Here is a 7775-nt window from a genome sequence, read left to right on the forward strand (position 1 = left end):
ACGGCAAAGACAGCCGGCACTTCATCCAGTTCATAGTTTTACCATAGGGTTTCTCCCACTTGGTAGATAATGCTTCCCCTATTCTCCTAAGGAAACTTGCAAATTCTGGACCAAGCATCCCATCAACAGACACGACAAGAGGAGTGAAAGACATATGTCTTTCCTGACACGCGTCTGAATGTTTTCTCTTTTTCTCAACCTCTGCTGAGTGCAAAACACACATGGGGCTTCTGTTCTGATAGGAGATGTCGTCGGTGTCAGAGACACGAATATCAAAAGACGCTACTCCCTATCTAACATAAACTCCACGACAAAACAAATCTGCAATTAATGCGGGTGTCTCATCTTGCGGGTTGTATTCTCTAATAACAGGCTCTCTCTGTACATCCTTCCACACTAAAGAAGCTAAGTCGCCTACAGCATCCCTAATCTCATTGGGCCGTAAAGTTAAGAGACCACCTTTTTTGCACGCTAACGCATGCCGTAGGGTGACTGGTGACTGGCAACCATCACAAAAAGTTGGCGAAGCGATCAAGTTCTTGTTATACCGGACACTCAATGCATCCCGAAACTCCACTTCCGAAAGATCAAAGTTTTCTGCAGCAATCGGTAACGCTGTCAGCCAGGCAGACAAGCTTCCTTCATTGATTCTTTTTACTGCGCGAACTTGGTCTGCTGGTAGCTCATCTAATAACTCCCCCAACAACTCTTCATGTTTTTCTTCCATTATTCGATGATGTTTTTTCCGCGATCGAGACATTTGCTTTCTGTGGTCTTCATGGGAAAAACCGTGCTGATCAACAATAGCATCATAAAGAACCGTAACTGCTTCCCGTGACGTATTGTAAGACTCATCTGCGAAACTGGTTGGGCTAGACGCTCTAAGATACCCTTTCTTGCTGGCAAACGAAAGAGACATCTCTCCATTGATGAAATCGACGAAGTTCCAAGTTTTGCAGGTAAGAATTTCTCCATCAGAAGGTTCTCTAGCGGTTGAAAAAGCTGACTAGAACGACTCAAAACACAATTAAAAAATTCCATTCTGCTTCTAGGGACTTAGACAGTCCTGATAAAGCACATTGTGGTTCTGTTTTGCCACAAAAGAAAGTTTCTCAATTTTGTCTACCCATTCAAGTTCTTTCTTTTTCATGTAGATGTCCTTCTCATTTCCATCTCCAATGAAATCGCCCAAAAACCTCTCCCCTTCCACTATAGTAATCGAGTACTTGTCAAATATGTAATGCGCTTCTTCAGCATATTGTTTATCGACAACCAGAAAACTTTTGGAAGGCTCTGGAAAGTAACCGAAGGCGGGACCTTCCTCAAACAACTTTTTGAGCCATATCTCCAATTTCTTGAGTTTTGCTATGGCCGCAGAATCATCGGCATACCAACTGTGTAACACATTGTTTGGATCCTTTAACTTCCGAATCGGGGGAAGAAGTGAAACATCATAGAAGAACATTGCCAGTGGGTCTCCCTGTGTGGTTTCTTCCCTACTGTTTATCACTTCATCGGCGCCAGCAACGAAAAGCGAAGCAAAGCCTCTGTAAGTATTAAATTAAAGAGAAATCTAGAACATCTAGGCCACAATATTCGAGCATTCCACAACGCTATTTCATGATTGAGCGAGTTGAAAGCATTTGATGCATCTATCAACAGCCTGCCACAGCCACCTTCCTTGTTGTTATCAAAAACATCAGTGAGCGCATGAATTCCACCTTCAACGCCAGCTCTCAGCCCACAAACTAATTGATCAGTCAAACATGTTCCTTCAATGTCAATTTTTGTGAACTCAGCCACATTTTTGCAAATTATTCTCCGTAGACATTCGCCTATGCCAATAGGTCGCACGCTAGGACATTTATCAATCTTCCATAAACCAGTGCTCGCACTTTCGACCATGGTAAGATTTGATTGCACATCTTTGTGGCAAGAGTTGCAACTTCGTCTCTCAAGTGTGAACTGTGAACCCCATGACGTAATAAAATCGTCTACCAATGCCCAGAATCTGTTCCCGAAGCTCCCGAACTGCCCTGCAAAGAGATGTGACTTATGTGGCTCTGAATGCTTTGACTTCAAAGTCTCTAAAACGGTCACACCTTTCTTCACCTCCTGCATCGGATCAAACACACCACTGCTTGCTCTCTCCGAGAGCCACCGCATATCACTTCTCACTTTGCCTTTCATCAGTAATGAAGCAAACAAAACACTTTCGAGACAAATTGCTTGTCGTCCAAAATATCCTGATATATTTGTTTAATTTTGCCACATTTCACTGCTTCCGCCAACAACTTGTCGAATTTGTTTTCCTTCCAGTCCTAAATGCGCCGTCCAATAAGTGTTCGAATGTCTTTTGATGCTTTGATCATTGGATCTCTTTGTTACAAAATACGACTCATCTGAAGTGGAATCAGCAGTGGTAGAAAGAAGCTTCATTTCATGTGTCAGGAGGTCCGCGTACTTCCTACCAATGTTACCATTAGGCAAAGTATATAGTACTTTTGGCAACCGTACACTTTCCACCCATCTTTCAGTCCAAATCGAATGATCAAGCCAAGTTGATTTGTCAAGTGACGCATCGAATAAATCCATCATTACGTCTTCGTGATGGCTTTCAAGATTCGGATCAGTTTCTGGTAGCACATCTTATATTTTCAGGTCTTGCATGGCTTGAGTTAATCCTGTGCGGACATTGCTTGTCGATGTAAAATTAACGCGGTCATTGTTATATTGTGATATTAACAAGTCTTCCACTTCAAACCGGCAGGTATTGGAAACACTGAGCTTCGAATCAGAATTATACCCAGATAACTAGGCGGTTTGATAATTCTCTGAGTCCGCCTCATGATATCACCAGTGTTCCTCGAACCAAACTCGAATTCTTCCCGAGCACGGGCCATATGCTCCAGAAACGAGCTCCTCTCCAAACACGAGTTCCAAGCACCGGATCTGTACCAAAAACACACGAGCTCCAAGCACCGGCTCTGCATCCAATACGAGCACCAATCCACAAATAAGCTGTACTCCGAACACGTGCTCTGCTCCAAGCTCACGAGCTCAGCTCCAAACACGAGCTCTGATCCAAATACGAGCACTGCTTGAGATAAAATGTCCGCTAAGTTGTCGATGTTGCAGTGGTTTTTTTTCTTGCTTAACAAGACACGTGCATAACAATCATTCAGTCTTCCAGACATTATTTGCTTCAAATTGTAAACAGAAAACAGTTATAGTAACATTTTGGTATTGCAACTAGAGTATATCTTGCAGCTAGATATTTCATTAAATCGGGTAAGTTAAATGTTTCAGAATTTGAGATAAATCGCCATTTTAATTTTTCAGATTTAAAGTTGTTTCAGCTTTTGAGACAAAAGGCTACTTCAAAATTTGAGTAAAATGGCTACTTCATTATTTTAAAACTTGAGCTAATCGCAGTAACGATTGTCTGTCACTAAAGTTTATCCTAATCACCGATAGGGAAGTTTTATCCTAATGGCTGATATGATGACTTTTATCCCGATTGTTGTTGTTGATTTTCAACCTAGTTCCTGATTATGAATTTTATCCTTCATTCTGCTGGCGACCTTCTATTTAATTGCTGAAGATGATATTGATGCTAATTGATAATGACAAAAGCTACATGTCTGAATTAATAAATTTTTTTGTATGTTCTTGATAATTTCTTCATAATTCAAAAGCAGAAAAATTTTTCTAAGGTTTTCAATTTGTGTGTTTCTAATGTGTTAACAATTAAGCCGATTAGAAATTGATCATAGTTAGCTGAAAACCACAAACTGAATGCGCATTTTTCTTACAGTTTGAGGAATCAGGTCAAAAACATCGGAATCCCGACGGCACAATTATCTGCACATTTTATCATTTCTAAAATGATTTCCACAAATTTTGTGCAAATTGTGCTTTTTGGATTAGTTTTGAGCAATACATTGTTGATGTAATTCACTTCTAGTTTGTACGAGTAAAAAAAAATTGAAACATTTAGATCTGCTGAGGATTCCATGACAAAAAAATTCTTGATATGATGCGGAAACAACTAACAAAATGCAAAAAGTTTGTTTTAGTATTGAAATGAATCGGGTTAGCTTGAAAGAAATTTTTTTTCTTAAAGTTTTCTGGAAATCTCAAGAATCTCAACGTGGTATCATATATTTTTCGGTGAATCCAAAACGTTTTTGAAAAGCTATGAAGTAAAAAGTCATTTTTGATTCCTAGATCCAAAAAAAGATCCGTTTCAAAACTTCATATTTTGTAATTCAATAAATGAAAGTTTTGAGCGCTTTGTCACCTTAAAATAAACTATTCTAAAATTCTTGGATAACTTATGAAGATGAAGTATTTACCGACGAGAGCTAAAAACGCAACTTTTCTAAAAAAATGAATCAGCATCAGTTTCATTAAAAGTTACAATTTCAGCAAACGAAATGGCATAGTGAAATTTTAAAAGTTCCGACTGCTGTGTTTTTGAAAGCAAAAACAATAATTTCCTGAAAACATGTTCGATTAGATGCTCAAAAAACGCGAACAACAACACTTTTTAGTCATTTATCATCTTCTTTCCCCTCCTTCGCTATGAATAGCTGCAGCAGAATTTTTTTAGTAACTGCAGCATAAGAGAAATAACTGCAACATGCCGAAATGTTTTACTGCTGTACTGTAATTATTTTATCAACTATTTTGGCAGGGCAATTTTTTTTATCTGTTTTTGGGCTCTAAACTGCATTCTAAGTTTGCGAAAGAAGGTACGTCAAATTTTCACCAAACTTAAACACGACAATTTTCCAAACCATTTTTATTTGAGTGTAATATTAACAGTACACACGCAGTAATTTTGTTAAGTTTTGCTTCACTAAGTTGTTCACTAAAGCATTTAACTTGTTACCGTAACTGCTTTTTACCAAATTCATATTAGCGTACCATTTAAGAAATTTTCGGTTCTTTCTTTTTTGCGAAATTTTTCGCAGAAACTAATTGAGATTATAATTTCTCAAAAGTAGAGGACTATACTATTGAAAATTGTTCCAATGGGTAATCATGGGTTTACAGAACACTTGTTTGGTTTTAATTAAAGTTTCGACTATGCCCTGAATATTTTCTTCAAGATGCATGTTTTTGATAAACTGAAACCCCTCTTGAGCTTGTGCACTGGTTACTGCTGCATGGTCTCAGTTGAGTGACTCTGTCTGAAAGGTTTCCATCCTGTACCACAGGTGTAACGGAGATTGTGGGCACATGTCAAAATTAAAGAAGCAGAAACGGTTAAGCTCGAGAAATTATACAAACCGGATATAAAGGACTAGAAAAGGGAAAATCAAGGCTGAATTGAGTTTCACTTGTGAAATTTTAGACTAATTTTGAATTTTGGTGGCCTGTTTTACTGCAACAAGAGGTCATTATGGACAATTTTACTGAAACAGTTCTCTGCGAAAAAAATTCGAGAAACAACTTGAGGTTTGTGTTTCGAGATATGTGGTTTCGATGAAATTTGTTTGATGCTTTCATTATTAATATTATATACTATTTGCAGTACAAAATTGCCTAATCGTTCTCTGTCTTTTTCAAGAGCAGTTTTCGCTGTCTGCAACACTTCATATTATGAGTTGTTTTTCTATCTAAACCATACTTTTTGCTAGTACTGTTGATTGAACCATTTTTTTGTTTCTTTTGAATTAAAGTTTGATTAATCTTGATTCCTTTTATTTCGTTTTGCGAGGAGCAACTGAAGTAGAGTTCAAAATTTCTTCAAACTTTTTATTTAATTTCTAGCCACCTAAGGCTGCTGTGGATCTACATGAACTTGAACTTGTGAACTTGTTCGAAACTCATGTAGACTACGTTGACTGAAAGGGGGAGAAGCGATGCAACCTGCTCGCATGCTTAGGAAACACGGAGTGAGGAAAGAAGAGACGCCCCCTTCCCCCGCAAAGTCTGACTGACAATACGGTGAGCTTTTACGCTAGCAATACTAAGAACGTCGGACAAAACGCTTGCTAGGAATAAAGGGTCCTTTCTACTTTCTATCTTAGAAAATAAATCTAAAATTCGCTGAGAAATATTTTATTAGAAAAGAAGTTAGTATGAATTTACTGCAAGTTGCCTTTTGACTCAATATTTATTTTAAGGGTGAGATTGGAGATATTTTTACTGAGAATGGAATATATTTTATAGAGAATGGTTGGGGTGGTTGAAGAGAATGGTGGTGGTGTTAGAAGAGAATTTGTTGGAATGAATTCCCGTAGTTTTGAGCTTCTATTTATACTCAATTGGGGAAATCACGCCACTTTTCGTATCAAATGAGAAGTTTCTTTTAACTTCGTATTCTTTATTCGTACATTCGTATTTTACGAGAAGAAGGTTTCGTATGCTCGTACTTTACGAGAGGAGTCGTTATTATTCGTATTGAATGAGAATAGTCGTTTTATTTCTCAATGCTTGAAACGTTATACGAATTATTCCAATAGCATTTCCCTTCCTTTTGCAAACGGATAAAAACATATTTATTTTGTGGTGGCGGCGGCGTCACACTTTGTGAGCACAATAAATTAATTCATGTTTCTGTTTCCATTTGAAATCAGAACGTATCCATCCTCCTATTTGGAGAGGAAAAAACTAAAACGTTTATTTTTTTTATCTGCTATTCAAGTGAGGTAATTGTTAATCGATCAAAGCTATTTTTGTTCAACCTCATGGAGTCTGTTCAGTAGTTTGCTGGTGTTATAGGTAGCAGATGTTATTGAAGACCTAATCTTTTGAGTCAGGCTTGAATGAATAAAATACAACAGTTACATTTATAAATCAAAATAGAGTTTACATAACCAAGATCAAATTATAAATTGAAATACATCAAAATTATTTGTTTCTCAAAATTTTGAAGTTCAGTTTAATATTAATATTCCTTGAATATTCTTTTCTCGAAGTTTCCTTTTCGTATTGAAGTATGTGAAGTGGGTGTCCATATGCGAAATAAGGGGGGGACTGGTTCATACAAAAGGGTAAATTTTTGTTTTTTTTTGTTTTTTTATAAAAATCAAAATTGTTGGAAAAGGCAAAATTTGTAGCTATACTACATAGCTAAATAAAATGAAAGGATAATTTTTTAAGTCAAAGAATAAACTTCTATGATTTTACTTCCAATTTATTACGCTAGCAATACTATGAACGTCGGACAAAACGCTTGCTAGGAATAAAGGGTCCTTTCTACTTTCTATCTTAGAATGTAAATCTAAAATTCGCTGAGAAATATTTTATTAGAAAAGAAGTTAGTATGAAATTACTGCAAGTTGCCTTTTGACTCAATATTTATTTTACGGGTGAGATTGGAGATATTTTTACTGAGAATGGAAAGTATTTTATAGAGAATGGTTGGGGTGGTTGAAGAGAATGGTGGTGGTGTTAGAAGAGAAATTGTTGAGAATGACTTCCCGTAGTTTTTAGCTTCTATTTATACTCAGATGGGAAATCGTACCACTTTATCGTATCAAATGAGAAGTTACTTCTTAACTTCGTATTCTCTTTTCTTGCATTCGTATTTTACGAGAAGAATATTTCGTATGCTCGTATTTTACGAGAAGAATCGTTATTATTCGCATTGAACGAGAATAGTCGTTTTATTTCTCAATGCTTAAAACGTTATACGAATTTTTCCAATAGCATTTCCCTTCCTTTTGCAAAGGGATAAAAACATATTTATTTTGTAGTGGCGGCGGCTCGTATGCTCGTATTTTACGAGAAGAATCGTTATTATTCGCATTGAACGAGAA

The sequence above is a fragment of the Symsagittifera roscoffensis genome, chromosome 7 (assembly GCF_963678635.1).
Source record: "Symsagittifera roscoffensis chromosome 7, txSymRosc1.1, whole genome shotgun sequence".
In the NCBI taxonomy this organism is placed as follows: Eukaryota; Metazoa; Xenacoelomorpha; order Acoela; family Convolutidae; genus Symsagittifera; species Symsagittifera roscoffensis.